Here is an 18,513-nt window from a genome sequence, read left to right on the forward strand (position 1 = left end):
ATCTGGGAACGCAGTGTGCGCTTGGCTGAAAAGTTTCCCAGTGATGTTTTTAATCCTTCAGTAAATCAAACCCCGAACACCATCCCTGTGACCCTGGTGCTGTTGAGGGGAAGCAAGACCCCGCAGCTTCTGGATCTGGGGAGGTTAGGAATGGGCGTTTGCCTCTTCAGTGGCAGGTTTGTAAAGCAGAGTTGGAGCCTCCACCCCTCCTGCAGCTACGTCTCTTTGGAGGCATTGTGATGCTGCTGGGATGGATTCTGGGCTCTGCACCAGAGCAACAGATTAGACCTGGGGAAGAATGGTGATTATGTCCCCCTTCTTCACCTCTGTCCAAAAAAAGGCTTTGCTAACGTTACAACTGAGTCAGATTTCCCTGACCTGGGAGCTGCGGTTGTTTTTTCTGGAGGACATTCAGCGTTCCTCACGCTGTGAGCTCAGGAGCCACGCTTACTCTGTGAGAGCACGGAGCAGCAAGATCCGTGCGGATCGAGGCGTCACCTTGCCGCTCTGACACACGCTGCCTGGAGAGCGGTGGGAGATTATCAGATGGACAGAGGATTCAGGCGAAAAGGTTCACAGCGTGGTTCCTCAATGGCTCCAAAGTCTACCTTTAGATCCTGTACGAGAGGAGGCCGATTTTTACTGGCACTGAAACCTGTGTCTTTGAGTTGCTTCTGGTGCAGAGAGCCTGAATGCCCAGAGATGGAGTCAGAGCCTCGCTTTGTGCTCCTATAACTCAAAGCCAGGCACCAGATGATCGTTTGCTGCAAACTACTTTGTGCGTGGATGTTTTTGCTGGGATGAAGCCTTGCTAGCAAGATTGATTTCAAGTTACCCTCCTACTTCTCCTCGGTGCCAGTAGCCCTTAGGACAAATAAAACAAACCCCGAAATGAACTAACTTCCTTGCCCATGCAGAGCTTTCAATTCGGTTCAGTTTATGTTTATGGATTTTGACTGATTATTATTGTGCCTGACTGGGTACGGAGCCATCTGCCTTGGATTGGGTTTCCACGGGCTGCCTCCTCAGACAGACTTCAGATGGCCGTTCTGGCAGGACAAGGCCAGGTTCTCAGTTACATGCTAGCACCAAATGGATTTTTAAATGGAAGGAAATTTTATTGTTATCTATTTGGAAGCAACGCTGCAGTGCCCTGTGTGGGAAGGAAGAAGGTGCCCAACGTGTTTATCTTTATTATTATTATAACCTACCATTTTCTGTTGAAAGTAGAGGTGGCCTCTAAGGAGTCCGAACTGCAGGGAATTCAGCTTTTTTTTCCTCTCTCCTAGAAATATGTTTGCTTTTAATGACATTTTCATCTATAAAAGTTAAAAATAACATGCCTCATTAAGTTCAAAGCACTCTGGGACCCAGCTTGCACGTTTTGGCTGAAAAGTTGAAATTTCCCCCGGAGAGGATCACATTTTCTGTTGGGTTCGGTGTTTTGTCTGCCTGCCTGCCACAATTCTGCGTGGCTGTGGAAAAGGCAGGGGAGCTGTGTAGCACCTTTCCCAAACCTTGGGCGTTACAGGAGCTGGAGTTTCATTCCCAAGCGGAGAGGAGTTGTTTCTGTCTGCTCTGCTTGCCAGGAGGAGGGTGAGTGATGCCAGCGTGGCTGATAGGAGCACTCGTGTCAATCACACCGGTCCATACCTGGGCTGTGTCCAAGCCTTTGGTTTCATCAGGAGATGTTTGTACCTGCAGTCTAACAGACGCCGCATTGCAAACGTCAGCAAGAAAGCCTTTTCTTCTTGTTTTGATTTGGGAAGGGAGGGAATGGCTAAAAATACAGCTTTATCAAACGCCTGTGGCACTTCACTGCACAAAGCTGCCATTTGGTCCTCGGTACAGGCAAGAAGTGTCATTTCCTCTCTATATGATCTCATCCAGATTGCTTCTAGAACTATATCTGAATAGGAAAAGAGACACCGTGCAGCCCAGTGTGCTACGGCTTGGTGAATGGTGTTGCTTAATAAATGGTGTGAGCTGTGCGGGTGCAAGGAAGCCAGGACGGTGGCGAGCGGCCCAGCAGCGGCACCGAGGGCAGGGTGCCTGAGCAGCGGGCTGAGCGGGGGGCTGGGGGCTTGGAGAAGGGGTGATGGATGGAGCCTGTGAGGCTCCTACCGAGAGCAGTACAGGCTGAGCTGATGGCCTGCAGAAAGGGCTCGGGCTGCGGGGCTCAGTGAGCTGGAGGCGAGGTTTTGTGTTGGCACTGGGTGGGCAGGTCGGCAGCAAGGAGGGTGCTGAACCACACCGCCCTGCTGCCGCCTCCTGCCTCGGGAAAGGCTGAAACCTTAGCAAAAGCAGTGACAGCCGAGTGGGAAAGCTTGTGCAACTCTGGTAACGAGTTCTGCTGTGGCATTGTATGTGTGATGTTACCAAGCAGGAGGTGAAAGCCATTGTGCTTAATGCTGTGTGTGCAGGTAGCAAGAGACATCATGCGTCCTGAGAAGTTCACAGTCTAAGTGAAGCTTGCATCCTTCAATGTTCAATAATAGTTTTAGATTCATTGCAGCCAGCGTTACACTTGGGACCCAAGCTAGTGGCACAACAACACTCTAGGAATTGATGTATTTTGTGCTGGGGCACTGCCGGAGCTAGCACGTCCTTAATAGGACCACGGTGCCCGGCCACGTCGATGCAGCTCCTCCAGATAAAAGCTTCTGCTTTTGTCCAGCTAGCACGGGGCGTGGGCAGAGGGCGTGCAATCTGCTGGCAATGCCTGCAGGACGTGGAGCCGGGACAAGCCCCTGCTGGGAGCCTTCGTCTCGTCCTGAGCGGCGGCACTGCGGAGCCCCAGCTGGCTGCCGCGCAGCTGCAGAGGCGTGCACGTGCCTGCGCTGCGCAGCAGGCTGCTGCCAGGAGCTGTTCCTTCGTTGTAATTCGTGGGGAATGCATTTGAAAGATCTGCAGCGAGACGGTGGGAGCTGCAACAGGCAAGACGTAGTGTGTATGCACTAGTAGTGCGTATGCACTTAGTTTTGAATGCTCTTGTGTGGTTCGCTCCGGTGGCCTTTGAAAATGGATCACAAAAAAAAGGGGGATAGAAAGAATCTCACTGGAGGGCTGCTCCAAGCAGATGATACCAGGGAACCCAAGCTGCAGTTCTGGGGCCTGAAGATGTACTCTGTGTGTGTTTTATTCCCGTATGATACTGGCTTTCTTTCTTTCTTTCTTTTTTTTTTTTTTTTGTGACTAACCAAAACCCTTTGCTAATGCTGGAAAATGTCACGCTCACATCCAGAGAAGGGCTGTGCTGAGCTGACCATGCCAGTTTAAATCCCCACCAGTTTCCATCAGGAAGCTTTGTTGCACACACCTGGGCTCGGACCACTCCAGACCAGGTGCTCCCACATTACCGGGACGCAGTCGCGTCCATTTCCCAGTCTTCTTGTGACTGTTCGAAGACCCTCAGACACAGCCCAGCACATCACCCGTCTGCTGGACAGCAGGAAAAGGAGCTGTGCAAAAGCTGCGCCAGGGGAGGCTCAGGCTGGTCATTAGGAAAAATGTCTTTAACTTTTGGGTGGTCAGACACTGGAGCAGGCTTCCTAGCAAGGTGCCCTAAACCTGTCAGTGTTCAGGAGACATTTGGATAATGCCCTCAATAATGTGCTTAACTTTTAGTAACTTTTATGTAACTTTCATTAATGCTATTAATTAACTTTTGGTTATTCCTGAAGCGGTCCGGCGGTGGGACTCGATGATCTTTGGAGGCTTCTTCCATCTGAGCTGTTCTGCTTGGTTCGCTGGTGAACTCTTAGCCCTTCCTTTTCCAGTGCAACAACCGAATGAGTTTTTAGGGTGTTAAGACATTTTAAGCCGTCTGAAGTCAAATATTAATCATAATGGGGTTGGGGTTATTTTGCTATCGATGTGATCTCTGAAATATCCTTCCAGGATTTTCTCTGCTTTCAGTGTTTCTTGCAACATTTTTTCCTGCCCCATGGGGAACGCAAGTCTTTCTCAGCGCTGCCCCGAAGCAGTGAGGTGTCTACGTGCTGATCTGTTGTAGGCTGCACATGGTGACTAGACAGAGAAATGCCAAATAAATAGCCAGGAAGGTTTGTGAGGGACATCTGCCAGGTAGCAGGTGGTTGCTGGTGGCATTGTGTGACACCTCCGCCGGTGTAACTGGGCACTTGTTGGCCTGGCGAGCCCTGAAGCCCTTTCCCCTTTTTCTGAAAGGCTGTGCTTGGGTTTGTAGTGTTTTTGCAGCTGACCTGACTGCAATACCATCAGGTTAAAGGAAAAGAAAAGCCATGTTTGTTGGTTTGTGGTTTCCAGATCCTCCATCTTCTCGAGCAGGTAGGGAGGGGAAGGGAGAGAGGATTGTGACCGGAGCAATCCATCTCGCTGTGGCTTGGGCACCATCATCACAGGATGACGGTGAGCTATGAACGGGGCTTTAATGTTTTTCTACTCTCTTGTCTTGTGCAGGAGCAAAGACAGATCTTCTCTGCTATAAACTGTCATCGTTCCGTGGGAGCTGATGGTCTATCAGTCTTCCTGTGTTGTCTCTGGGTGCCGTGAGTAACGGTGCGGGCCTCCTGCAGCAGGAGGGGTGCTGGGCAGGAGGTGCGCAGCAAGGTCCAGAGTCATCCTCACCGCTGGCTGCCCGTGAGCAAGAGGCTGAGCTGAAGTCACTGAGGTTCCTCTTGTGAGTTCACGGTTCAGCTGTGGAGAAAAGCACGTCGAGCCGTACAAAGCCACGGCGGTTTCCCAAGAAGTGGGGTCCTTCCCTGCCTGCTCCGCGTGGCGTCAGATGACTCCCCTGGCCTGCTGCCAGATGGCAGGAGCCGAGGAAGGAAACCCCCCCTCAGGCTGCTTCCTCCTAACCTGCACGTACGTTCCCAGCACTGCACAACTCTTTAAATCAAATATTTGCTGCACATTTGGCCTATGGTTCATGTTACCTGCTTGGTCAACTGAACTCTGACAGGTGCTGGTCAGCCGTGCACAAGGGCTCCTCGTGGTCCTCTTAGTTTTGGTGGGGTGGGTTGTTGTGTTGGATGGGGACGTGAAGAGAGCTGAGGTTGGAGGCCATACGAGTGGATGTACCCATCGGTGGCAGGGAGAGGAGCTGCTGGAGCCTCCAGAAACACCACGCGGATGTTGGGCAGCCAGCCTCCTGCTGCCAGGGAAGGGGTCGCTGAGTTACATCACGCTTCCTCTACCGGCCATTTACAGCCATGCAGTGCTTCGGGAGGATTTTTATCCTGTTCAGAGTGACTATTGCACGGTCGTTCAGTTTGCAAGTAGGTGGAGGAGAAAATTATGTTCATGGTGCTGAGAGTTGAACAGTAGATCTGATTGCTCAGCTGGGTCTCGTTCTTCACCTGCCTCTAGATGTGGGTGGTTAGAGCTTTCCCCAGTTCGGACTGTCACTGCCGCAGTGCGATGGTGTCTGCTCGAATGCCACCCTCTTCAGCCATTCCGTAATTCAAGATTGCTGAAGCCTGCTGCTAACATACAAGCTGCCTCCTTCCCTCTAATCTCCTTCGTCCCCTGAAGCTGCCCTTATCTCCAGCTTTCATCCAAACCCAGACAAAACCTTCTGCGAGGTCTTAAGCAGCCTTGGGAACGTTCCTCCAGGTGATTTTCATTTCCACTTGTCTCTGCTCTTCTCCAATCTAACCAGGAGCTGAAGTTTCAAAATACCTCGAGGAAAAGCTATTCTTGTGGTTTCTCTACATGCTGCGGAGAAAGAAGTATGGAATGTTTCTCGAGGGCCTGGCTTTTGGGGGATTTTGTCTCATTTTCCAGATCTTGCAGCTTTAGACGAATCATCAAAATGTAGATGCTGAACTGAATCAGAGACAGTTTCGAAGTTTCCTGTCACTAATAATACACTTGGGCACCAAACTTGGGATTGCTATTTTTTTCTTTTCTTTTTGAAGCCTGTTTCTGGGTTACAGGTTTCTGTAACACCACGGGGTGGTCGCAGCTCGAGGTGGCGGTGAGCACGGGGTGAGCAAGCAGCCTCAGCCTGTCTCAGCTCCGGTGGCAAGCAGCGGCCCCTGGAAGCCAGGGGACAGATGTCATTCAGAGGTGAGCTCAAGTCAGTCCCGGGCACATTCAGAGCTCCTAACCACAGCTAAGCCAGCTGTAACTTTCCTGCCAAAACTTTCCTTTGATTTAAAACAAATTAAAAAAAAAAAAAAAAAAGAAATACAAATTTCTCTGGAATGTGTCTGCTGTTTTCTAAAACCGTCCATGCTGTATCAGTAACTCGAAGCCGGGCCATCATGGCTGAACAAAACTATTTACATTTGAAAGCTTTTCAGCTGAAAATGTGTGTGTTTTGGAATTGAAAATCCCTTTTTATGGCTTTCATTTTTATGGGAACACTGGAAAATTTCTGCTTTGGGAAGGCCTATTCTGACTGGTAAGCTTTTTGTTCTCAGAAACCAAGTGGTATTTTCTCAAACAGACATTTCTACGTTTTTTTTCCTCACGTTTTTTCCTCTTTTTTGCTGCTCAGACCTTTTCCCACAACTTGCGTAACTCCGCTTGCAAACCAACAATGAGAAACGAGGCTTTGTGCTGCAGGCCTTGTCACCTGGCTCCCTGTTCTGGGCCCGCTCAGCACTCATCCTAGATGGCACTCAGGACTCACTGCCGCCACAAAAATGCAAGTATTACAGGGGAAGCTATTTGAAAGGTTATTTTTCAGGCCTGAGATACATGCCAGCACTTCATCCACCTGAGCCCAGCCTCAGCTGAGTGATAAGGTGCTGTGGGCAGGGCAAGCCCCAGTGATTTTAATCTAAGCAGGCACGAAAAGATGAGAAGCTAAATGCGGAGTGGGTTTAATCATCTGACAAGTGCAATGAATAACCTTAAAGGTTTCCTATTCAGTCCCAGGGTGGAATTTCTGCATAGAAATAAGGCGATCGGCCACGGGCACATATTCGCTGGCTGCCACGGCTGTGATGTGAGCAGGCAGTGAGGAAGTTCTGGCCATGCGTAAAGCTGCGAGGGGTGACAGATGATGAGTTGTTAAAGAGCTGCACAACTCGTCAGGCAAGGGAAGGTGCTTCCAGCATGAAGTGTGACTTCCCTGTCCCCGGAGTGGGCTGGGGACACGACCGCTCTCCAGGAATTGTGCGATTTCACATGGTGGTGTTGCTGCACCCACAGCCTGCCTTGCTCTTGACAAGCCAGGGGGGTCTCCCTGCTGCCCTCTGCTCCTCTCCCTTGGCACCTGCTGCTTAGGAGGCTTTTTTTTTTTTTTTTTTAGTTTTCTATTTATTTATTTTCAGAAATGTGAGCTGGCCACTTGTGCGGTGAAGGAAAGGCTCAAGGTGAGAAGGCAGAACCAGACTTCACCCTGGTGCGGGGCGTTTGGGTCCTGGATCCATTGCATTTCCCACAAAGCTGCACTTCCAACCCAGAGCAGGGAGCGAGCTCAATTCCCAGGTGACTTCAGTAGCGTCACACAGCCTCATCTCCCAGCCTGAGCCGGGCACAGAGAGAGGCTTCCAGTTGTGCTGGAGGGTGGACTGGGATGGGACACGTCCTCATCTGAATCGCAGCGGGAGGGCTCGGTTTCAGGAGGCTGGTGCAGGGAGGAGGGCTTGGTCGTGGGGTTTGGTGAGTGACGGTTCCTGCCTCCGTTCTCTTTTCACTGGGTTTAAGCTGTGTGCACTAGGTCTGATGCAAGTGTGAAGGTGCGGCTTCAAATTTCTACCGAAGGTGTTATTTTGATGCCGTTGACACAGCAGATCCTGCTCGCCTTGTATGCCAAGGCAATTTAGAAGTGGCTCCAGAGAAGGAGAGGTGAGCTTGTACGAGCTGGCTGCCAGCAAGGGGAGAACAGGCTCCAAGGCGGTGTTAAGCTTCTAGGGTCACAAATGATGCCAAATGCAGCAGGAAAATTGTATGTGATTAGCTGATGAGGTGGCATGGCTATTTCCTTGCGTTTGAATGCTCGATGTTTTAAGCTTAATAATGGTATTCTAATATACACTTTCTGTGAGGGAAATATGTTATTTGTGTATGCACCTCACAGCTTAAACTTTAGTGTGGGAAAGGTATTTCTTCTCTCCACCTCTGGATGGTTAGCTGTTTAATAATAATAGTTAGCATTAAAAGTTCATAACATTTTATCTTTAATAGCAAGACATTTACCTTTTACCTGGAACACTGCTAAAATTGCACATTTCATACCCGAGTGCAATGCTGATGATGTTAGAAAATGCTGGCCTGGCTTGAACCAAATTATACGCTTCTCCCCAAGCCTTTAGCTAGTTTCCTCTGCATCAGAGGTGGCAAAAAGTAACATAAACACAGGAGAAAGAGAAGAAAGAACAGATACAGACATCAGAGGCAACATACAGTACGTAAGTTTGCGTGAAATACTGGTATTCGAGCTACAGCAGTTTAATGGATGTTAATTCAGTTTCTGTATTAACCCAGTAACTCGTTAGTGTTAATCAAATCCGTCTCATGTTGAGCTTCTACAAGTGTGGATGTGAGGAGGTGTCGGTGTGGGGACGAGGAGCTCCGTGGGTGAGGATGGTCGTCCTGGCACAGCACCGCTCGGCAAACACCCGCACCTCGGCCGGGCGGCGCTCAGCGTTTGGCAGACAATGCGAGGAAAGCTTGACCAACGTGATTTGTTGGAGCAAGAACTGCAGAAAATCCGGGCCACGAAAAGTTTAAGCCTAATGCTGATTATTGATGGTGTGCGGGGATTTCCTGGTGAGGCGTTTCAGGAGCGCTGTGTGAGGTGCCTCGGTTAAGGACCTTCACGCAGCAGCATCGATGAGCTCCTCTAAATCCTGAGGAGGATGAAAAAATCTGAATGCTGATGGTGCCCTGGAGGCTGGACTTGCATCCCCTGGCCTGGGGACCGTGTCCCTGTCCAGAGCTGGCAAAAGGAAGACAGCCAGTACGAGGCAGGCTCTGCCATCATGCAGTGGGATGGAAGGGTGGAAATGGCTTTATTTAAAAGATAAAGCACATTGTCCAAATCCTAAAAAAAAAAACCAAAAAAAACCAAAAAATAGTATTCTGCCAAATCTGTGCTGGCCATATAGAATCTGGAAACCTGGCTGCAGCCATCCTGAACATTCATCGAATGCCTCTCCTCGATGGCTGGGCTCAAGCACCCCGCGCCTGTAAGGAGCCCGCGGGGCGATGGATGCGCTGGGCTTTCCCTGCCTGATCACAAAATGCTCCTCTTCACCACCTCCCTGAGAACCAGCCGTCACTGCCTCTACGTGACAGGAGGAAAGTATGTTTTAAAGAGCAATATTAATAATAATAGCAACATTAAAGCGTGCGGAAGGATTACAAAGGTAATTCTGAGATCTCGCTCACTAATGCAGGCTATTAACAAAAGATAATCACCTTTAAGTCAGTCACCTTTAGCCCTGGAGTAAAATGGAGGTGCAATTATTCAATTCAGTACAAAAGACATTTAAATAGAGATGGATGAACCTCTGGCTCTCACGTCTTGCTTGGGAAACCAGCCAGGGCCAGGTTCTAAGGGAGGAAAACGTGATGTGAAAAGGGCAGCAATAAGCGAAAAACTCCTGGTGTTCTCTCCCTTTTTCCACCACACCCCAAATCATTCACCCTTTGGAGTGTGAAAAAGGGAAAGGGAGAAAAAAAATAGGACCAACAAGTTGGAAAGCAGCTCTTTGTGTTCCTTTTGTGAGTAGCATTCGGAGGCTCTTACACTCTGGGCTGCCCTAAGAAGTCCAGGTCCATGCCTGGAGTCAGAGCGTGTTTCTGTTGTTGCTCCTGCACCCTCGTGTCGGTGCCTGGGGAGCAGCCTGTGCATGGCCCCGGGATTTACTTATGTGCATAGGAAACCTTCCTCTGCTGAAAACCAAAGTCTCTTTTTTGCTGCAAGTGCTTCGTAATCCCTTCCCTTGTGCTTGGAGCCTGCGCTCTTCCCTGAAAGCGGCCTGTTGTTGCTGGAGCACAGGGCTTATTTTTGTAGGGTTGCTTCTGAGCGCTACCCTGCTGGTTTTCTTTTTTAATAGGGTCATTGGCGTATTAGATTGGGAATGGGGAGAGAACAGGGACTCTGGAAGCTTGTGTGAGATTGCAGAGGTGACTTTGAAAGCCTTTTGGGCTGCCAGACGAGCAGTCGGGGACCTTGGAAATGCCGCACTGACTTACCAGCTCAGATCACCTTCAGCATCCTCCTAAAATGCCCAATGCTTTTTCTCCCCCCTGAAGCACCGGAGCTGAAGCATCCAAATGCCATTGCCTTTGCCCTATCCCCGTGAGTGTCGTCGTCATCACTGGCAGCAGGGAGCCTGGCACACAGCGGCTCCGCGAGCCTCACAGCGCGTGGCTCGGGACGTCCGGGAGAGATCAGCAGGTATGAGAAATTACAAACAGAAACGAGTTTTTGGAAACAAAACTGAGAGTTGTCATGAGAGGTGTCATTAGTGGCTGCTAAGCCACCGGGTGGGGAGGGGAGAAGCCCCAGTCCAGCCCAGTACAGAGTGGAATAAATTCCCTGTCTCTGTTTTACGTCCTGTCTGTGCAAGCGAGGGGCCTCGTGCGCGCCTTCCTGCTCCGCTCCCGTGTGGCTCCGTCTGGATGGCTGCCTGCTTTGGCTCTATAAACAACATGGTAGGAGCTCGGTGTGTGATTATCCTCAGAGATATAACCGCAGCGTTAGCTCCAGTCGCTCGTTTTCCACTGCACGGCTCATGCACAGGCTTCCGCGCTGGTGGCTTGCCTGGATGTAGCCTGTGTGGTTGGGCAGCCCCAAATCCCGGTTTGTAGGGCGCCGCTTCTGGGGGCAGCCCGCTGTGCCCCAGGGGCTCGTGTGGGAGCAGCGCTGCTGGGAGAGACCTGTGGAAGACCTTTAAGGATGTGGGAGGGTCCACGAGCGCCCACCAAGGGACTCCTGGTGTCACAATGGGGGCTGTCACAAACAAGACCTCGCCCTGCAGTGGGGAGCGGGGCGCAGGAGGCGGCAGGGAGCTGCGAGCAGCTCTTCCAGCTGGACACCTCCGAGGGCAGTGCTGCCTTTGGGTTTCCTCCGTGTGTTTGGAGGCTTCTGGGCGAGACCGGAGGCTAGCGAGGGGTAAGGCCGCAGGCAGAGGGAGGCTGGGCTCTGTCTGCCTGCTGCACGGCTCCGTAAATCAGGGCGGGCTGCACTGCCGTCGGGATTCCTGCGCCGTCTGGAAATTCTCCGTGCGTCCATCAGCACCTGCACCGTCGGGGAGGCTGAACCTCGGGCTCCACGCGGAGAGGTAAACATTTCGGACCCCAACCCAGGATGACAATAACCAGAGCAGAAACCTTTCCATCCCGCTGCAGGTCAAACCTGGTTTAGGCATTTCAACCCAGAATTTCTCTCCAGGGTTAATCGGAGAGAGCTGCCTGCTCGTGGCCCTTCACTTAGCCCCATAAAACCCTGCTCACGCACTCTGTCTCTGTCCACCCCCTCCTTCAGATTCACATTCGAGACCCTGGTGGAGAACATCTTGAAAAGGTAGACAAATTAGCCTTGTAAAAGCCAGACTGAATTGACAGTGTGTTTATTGCAGTGCTCTGATGTTAACCCCTGCTGAGCTGTGCTGGGACAAGCTTCGTGCTCCAGCGATGCGTTGGAGTAGCAGTGGAATAGGTGGCACTGGTTTGTGCTGGGCACCGTGCTGGGGAGCCCTGCCGTTCCCTGGGGGTGGACGAGCTAAACCAGTGCCTGGACGGCTGGTGTCAGCCTTCCCGCTGGGTGAACACGAGGGGCTGGAGGTCTGGGCAGAGCCTCGTGGGGGCTGTTTGGGTACCACATCCCTGATGAGACCAGTACGGGTTCGGGGAAGGAAGAAAAGTGAAGCAGCTGAAAATCAACTCCTTGTGCTTTGTTCGTCTGAAGCCCTGAGTAATGTGTGAATTCTGTTTCGGTATCTTTCTGTTAAAGCAGACTTTTTCTCGTAGAAACTACTCACAGGTTCTTGATCAGCTCAGATAGGCACAATGCCTTCCCTTGTCAGATAGCCCCACTTTGGCTTAAACCCGATGCTGGGAAAGGAGGAAGGAGGCTTCTCCCCTGCTTCTCAGCAGCACAGAGAGAGGAGAGAAACCTCCAGGGAGCGCTGAGCCTGGCGCTGGGCAGGCTTTCCCTGCCTCCCCGGGGCAGGTTTGTCCTTCAAGTTCCCGTTTGGTTCGTGGTGGGTGAGCCGAAGGAGCTGCAGACCGAACGGGGCCCTGGAGGAGTTTAGCTCTTCTGCATTCAGCTAAGCCGAATGAGATAACCACGTCTCGTGTCGCTCACGTTTTAGTGGAGGAAAAAGTGTTTTCCCCTTTCAGAAGCCCTGGAAGAGTTGGGGCGGTGTCTGCCCTGTGCAAGGTGCAAACACATCGGCGTTAGCAAGTCCCAGCCGCTGCCTGCCCCTCCTCGTCTGGGAGCCAGGACTGGTTTTAGAACTGCTAAGGGCTGGCTCACAGCATTCATTCTTTACCATGACAGATTGAGCATCACCAACTGCTGGTGACCAAAACACCATGAATCAAGGCCTCAGCTCAAGAGGCAGCTTGGAAGAAAAAGTTAAAAAAAATATTAACGCTGAACTTTTTGTTCTGCTTTTGTTAGCCTTACAATTCTTGTTTTCAAGCCTTCCTCTGCAACCACAACATTTAGAAGAGCATTTAAAAAAAAATCAGAGCTGAGATACTCTTAAAATCACATGTTTCCAGACGCTGGGGACTTCAGAGTAAAGCTGCAGATATAATCCTGAGATTTGGCAGTGCTCTTTGTATCATATTAAGTGATGGTCTACAGCACTCGTTAATTACTGCGGGCTGAAAAACAATTCTGCCTCCCGACAGAGGTCTTCTGCTCATTCTCAGCATAGAAGTTTTTCCAGTTCTTGTGGGTCAGAGGGAAATATCACTTTCCAAAGGGCGTAGGTACAGAATTATGCAGTGAGGTAACCTTCTGAGTTGGGATTTAACAGTGTTTTTTATACTTCAACAGAATGAACCAGCATCAATTTTATTCAAAGAGAGAAATTTGAGCATATTGGACTGAAGCGATCTCCCTTCAAAGCTATTTCTGAATAATCGTGCAGGTAATTTTGTATTTCTAAGCTCCCGTGTCTAATCCAAAGCCTCTTGAAGGCCAGCAGAGGAGGGTGGGCTGCTGCTTGGAGCAGACGGCAGGGGCAGCGATCTGGGCTTTATGGATGGACACATCCAGGATCAACCTGCCCTTTCCCTGCCAAAGCTGGGCTTTGTGCAGGTGCCCGGGATGTGTGGTATTCCCTGGCAGTTCTCCGCATGCAGCAAGGTAAAGCTGGGCTCTGCTCCTTCCCCAGCCAGCTCCCAGCCAAAGCTCTGTGTGTTTTACGAGCATCCTCCACCTGCTCCTGGGCCTGGCTCCGCAGTGCCAAGGATCTGCACTTGCCATCCTTTGTAGCCGAGCGTCGATCCCTGCCCGTAGGTGTTGCCTTCTGCTTTTAGACAGCATGTGAGGGAGTAGCAAGCTGAAAGAAAGGCAAGAAGCCTTTTGGTCCCAGGGCTGATGCACTGGGGGAGCATCGGGGGCCACCTCTTCTCCCCTGGATCACCCCTGGAGCTTTTAATGCTGCAGAAGCAGCAGCAGCAGCTCACTGCGGTGCTGGGGGTGCAGCGTGGGGCGAGCCCCTTTCAAAAAGCTGCAGAAAAAAGGCTGCTTTTCTTGAATGGGGCTGGGACGAGAGCTGGGGACCTGTCCCCGTTCATCGTTCCTGCCCTTATGCCCCGGCAGCGGGCGGGTTCGGGGCTTTGTCTCTGAGCGCTGAGCTCCAGCAAGCTGCCGCACAAACACAAACATCAAAGCGCTGGCATGTGTGTTTTCTGAAGCAGCTTTCTAGGTTTTACTGGGCTATAAAATACAGCGACGAGGATATAAAAACAAAGCTGTGATGGACTTAGCAGAGAGCCAAAGCAAGCGGGGAGAGAAATGATGAAAATGAGAAAAAGGGTTATGAGCAAGGAATGATGTATCAGCTCCGTGTCAGGAGGAACAGATTTTGGAATAACTGTGAAGAGCGTAAAACTGGTTTAGTCGTTAAGGAAAAAAAAAAGGAAAGGAGAAAAAAACCTGATAAAAATGAATAAAGGAGGGAACTTCAAAGCATAAATTTCCTGACTGCATGACACTGATGTTTTGAACAGTTGTTCTGTGTGAGATAGCAGCAGTGATTTTAATGAACTTTAAAGAGCAGTATAAATAGGAACAAACAATGAAAGGCGATCGCATTAGCACACAGCTAGGCAGTGAGCTAATTGCCTGAACAGGATTTAAATGGCAGGTTATTATTTTTTATTTATGTGTATAAACCTATTTTTCTATTTGAGCTTAAGAAAATAGAATGAAATAAACTCGAGCATCTCAATTTGGATTTTCAAGGGAACCAAATTCAGGCTTTATTTCCGTGAAGTACTTGAGCTGCTGAGCCAAAGGGCAGCGAAATGGGTGCAGCAGAGAAAGGGGAAGTCTTTTGTCAGCCTATAAGGGGGTGGGTGGGAAGAAGAATTTATTTTAGTTTGATGCACAAGCTCTCTCTGATGTTTCAAATGGATTTCACAGTGCAGCTGCATAGGGACTCAGAGGATCAGAACCATCAGAAATGGGAAAGAACAGGGCACCTTGTAGCTGCACTGGGTCAACTTATTCTCGCCGTGGGCTACAGCGGTTTTTCTTATGCTCTGGATTTTCAGATTAGAGCGTTTGTTTGTACCCGGTCCTGCTTCTTGCTTTTCTGTGTGCTGCAGCACAGGGCTGGATGCCCTGCTGCAGCTGGCAGCAGGCGTGCGGCGGTGCCTTCAAGGAGCCACGCTTGCTCTGCTGAGGAACCCCTATACGTAGGTGCTGGAGGACGTTTGTGGGGTTGGATAGTGAGCCCCAGAATACCAATTTCTGGTTCCTGGCCCAACTGGCATCTTTTTTGGTCCCTTCAAAATCTACTGTGATTAACAGGACGATCTGCAAACGCAGCAAAATCACATACAATGCTCGCAGGAACCCTGTTGTGGTAACATGGCTGTAGGAGACACGAGAGCCAGATAATACCATCAGTGCCTCCTTTCCTCGCTTGATACGCTCACCTGTAAGAAATTCAGCCGTGCCATGGACTGGATTCACTTTCAGGCCACGCATTTCTGGTTGAACCTCTCTCACCTGTTCCGTGCTTGGCGGACAAAGCCACTGCTGTGGTCTGTGGAGCTGGGCAAAGGGAGCCAGCCCTGCATGTCTGCAATGTGGAAAGCCTCCTGACCTGTATAATAAGAGGGTTGTCTTGTTAGAGAAATTTGTGGTCCTTCAAGAACTGCTAAGGAAGTTAATTAAAAATTCTAATCTCTAATTGGGTACATGACTTGAAAGCCAATGTCCCGTGTACCAGAGGGGCAGAGTAATACAAATTCAGATTGCAATCACTGCTTTCTAATTCCCATCCTCACTTCCCCCACGAAGACTTCAACGCTTGACCCACCTCAGGCATTAATGAGCTCATCAGCTCTCCCCGAGGCCCATCATCACCCCGCTGCGTATGAACCAGATTGTGTCAGAAGGGGGAAGGAGCTCGTACGGCGCGGCCACCACTCGCAGCGCCGCGTGTCGCCCCGCAGTGCAGCCAGCCTGCCCTTCACGTGCCACCTCTCCCTGGGAGAGGTACTTGCCATGCAGGGTGTTGCTGGGCTGACCTGACCCCCTGTGATCCTTAGATTGTTTGCCAAAGCACCGCAGCCGAAGCAGGAATTGTCTCACTGATACGGGGAGAGCCCAGCCTGGCCCCGTCAGCTCTCCCCACCGCCCCCATCGGCGCTCTCCTCATCAGATTAAAGAGCAAAGTGGGTTCAGATCCCCCCACCAAACACAGCCTTCGATGGGAAGGTGGTTAATCCTCACTTGACTCCCTCCTTGTTTTAAATTAAAATTCTGGAGCAGTCCACGTGCTTTTTCTCTGTTCTGGCTCACCGCAATGGGACTGGCCCAGGATGGGCATTTCTGAGCTGCTCAGGTGGCCATGGATTAGCGCAATTACAACGATCAGTGCTGACATTAAGGGGTCTGGGTTAAGAAAAGAGGGAGCAGGGGAAGAAAAAGCAGGAGCAGGGTAAAGGGAGAAAGGAAAAATCCTTCGGTACGTTCCCTTGCAGCCAGAAGCAGCTTGCCTTTCGCAGTCCATTAGCTCCTTTGCCTGCCTTATTTCCAGAGCCCATCGACTCTGAGACAACAAGGAGCCCTCTAAAGTGCACACAGGGTTGGAGAAACGAGCCGGCTTAACGCAGGAGGGAGGGAGGCCCCCCAGTTTTGCCAACTTATAGAAGGCAGCCTCCGTTGAGTGCTTCCTGGAGGTTGCCGAGGGTTCAGGGAATGCGAAAGCTCCGGCGGCGCAGTTTGCAGAGCTTTAACGGGCCGGGCTGTGCGTTTTGGCTGGCTGCACGGCGCTTTTCTGAGCCAGGCGCTCCGACTTCGTTAGTGCCAGACTCCTGATCCAGTCAATGGGGCTGACTTTTGGGAAGTGTCTGGCCTTGCCTGGCTTCAAGCTGTTGATCCCCCTCCGAATGTTTCAGGAGGGTCACAGAGGATGGGGACACTGCGGATCCCTTCTGCGGAGCTGAGCCCGGGCGCGCTTTTGTCTGCGGAGCCTGGCAGCTCCCCACCGCTGGTCCTCCTTGTTCTAGCCCATGTTGCACCTTGGTGCTTGTGTCCTGGGTTTTCTCATTCATGCCAGCAGCGAGGATCAGTCTGATACGGGTTTATTCACAAGGACTGAACACCTTTCCTCCATGTGCCTGCCCGGTGGCGCTCAGCCTTTGCTCTTACCTGATCTCGCTGCCGTTCAGTGTAGGACTATTCGGTGCTCCCTAGCACTTCCCTCTGCTGTGGTAGCAGGCACAAAGGTCTTTTTACGCTGAGCGGAGGGGCAGCGAGCTGAAACCAAGTGGTTTGTACCAGAAGTCCCAGGAGTACCAGTCCACCCTCAGCCAGCTGCGCTGCCCTGCTCTGCTCCCGGCTGGGGAAGGGCCAGCTCCGCGCACTGAGGTTTCTGCGAGCAGAGGTATTTCTGAGCCTCTGCAAACTCTGACTTCACAAAAGCTTGTAAATTTGCCCACATTTTCTCAAGGACAACCACAGGGACACCCCCAATAAAATGCCCGCTCCCAAGTGTGAAAGGCAGTGAGGAATTTTTAAGGGAAAAGTTGCTCAAACAGTTTAACTTAGCTGGAGAACGTTATTTTTGTTTCTGTCTTCATCTCAGAAAGGGGCAGGTCATTTGAGATATAAATTAAAGAAAAAATGTTGCTGGAGGCAGGTTATTCACCTGTAAAATCCCATCTCAAATCGTTAAAGTTTGGCAAAGTTGTGTAACCAAGTGAGAGCGAAAAGCATTCAGCAGCTTTAAAACTTGATAGTGTATTGCAAATATTCACAGGCAATTACATCAAAATAACAAGTTTCAAAGATATTAAGAAAATTTATGATTAGACCAGGCCAGAACTTAAGTCGTTGCCTTGTAAACACACACGATTGCCTTTCTTTTCATGGTCACCCACTAATTTTTTCAGATACCCCATCAGAATATTGTCAGGTAGTCCGTGGTTAGATGTGACCAGCCTGGGTGAAGGATGTGCTATCGGATGTTTGTGCTGCTCCTAGAAACGCTCCATCGTTCACTGACTGTAGTATCTTGGGACTCTTTATCAGGAATGTAATAAGCCAGGTATATGGCAAAATTCAAAACATATTTGGTTTGGGCCTCTGAGATCTGGAGCTCTGCTAGCACTGCCAAAGCAAAGCTGTCCCAAAATTCATGTGAAGAAGCTCTGCAGATTCTGGTGAAGTCCTGGAGGTTCAGAAGATCAGAGGTGAGAAGTTTGCATTTGCTAAATGGCCTGTGCTTTCCTCCCTGCCCCCCCTTCCCTCTCCACCTCCCCCCCCCCACCCAAAAAAAAAAGCAAACCATGACATGAATACTGAACCTGATGAATTCTGAACGACTTCATTGTTTCTTGCTCTTTTTTTATTCCTTTCCACTCATTATGATCCTTTTTGTCCCATGAAAACTGGGTCTGTTCCACTGGTCAAAATAAAGCAGTTCTGTGTTATTCTGACAGCAAAAACATAATAATGAAGTGAATTGAAATCAGATTTTCTTCAGTGGATTACCAAGAGGCAAATTTAAAATGATATTACAAATAATACCTCGTAATTACAATGGGAATGATGAGCACCCTTAATCATGCCTCGCAGATATGTTTGTTAATAAGAAAGCAATGTAGAGCAGTGTTGTGACATTTTTCTTATTATTTTTAACGTAGTCTTCGGTTTTCAGGCCAGATTTTAAGATGGAGCAAGTAGCCTTCATCGCCTCCAATACAAATAGGCTGCTTTACCCTGGCCAAGTCTCTGACTTTGTTTTGCTTTAAAAAAAGCTCTTTATCCCCCAGAAGTCTTGCAGTAGGGAAGGAGAAGCGGATCTGCAGAATTCTGGTTCATTTCAATTAAAACTCCGTGCATTAATCATACGTTTGACACACTAAATG

The 18,513-nt window shown here is 50.2% G+C and overlaps 1 long non-coding RNA gene across 49 annotated transcripts in view; it reads left to right on the forward strand.

The window, feature by feature from the left end:
• Positions 1–18,513, forward strand: part of LOC308179825 — a 185,499-nt gene that overhangs the window by 96,063 nt on the left and 70,923 nt on the right. For 32 of the 49 annotated variants that reach the window (XR_013940557.1, XR_013940558.1, XR_013940584.1 and 29 more), the window contains 2 exons: positions 12,956–13,049; positions 17,675–17,835. The exons of 3 other annotated variants lie outside the window; for them this stretch is intronic. This is a non-coding gene — a long non-coding RNA (uncharacterized lncRNA). Of the gene's footprint in view, positions 1–10,197; positions 10,343–12,955; positions 13,050–17,674; positions 17,836–18,513 lie in introns of all 49 variants that reach the window. 14 more of the 49 variants (XR_013940583.1, XR_013940605.1, XR_013940572.1 and 11 more) reach the window with 4 other exon arrangements.

The sequence above is a fragment of the Anser brachyrhynchus genome, assembly GCF_964034855.1.
Source record: "Anser brachyrhynchus genome assembly, chromosome: 18".
Lineage (NCBI taxonomy): Eukaryota > Metazoa > Chordata > Aves > Anseriformes > Anatidae > Anser > Anser brachyrhynchus.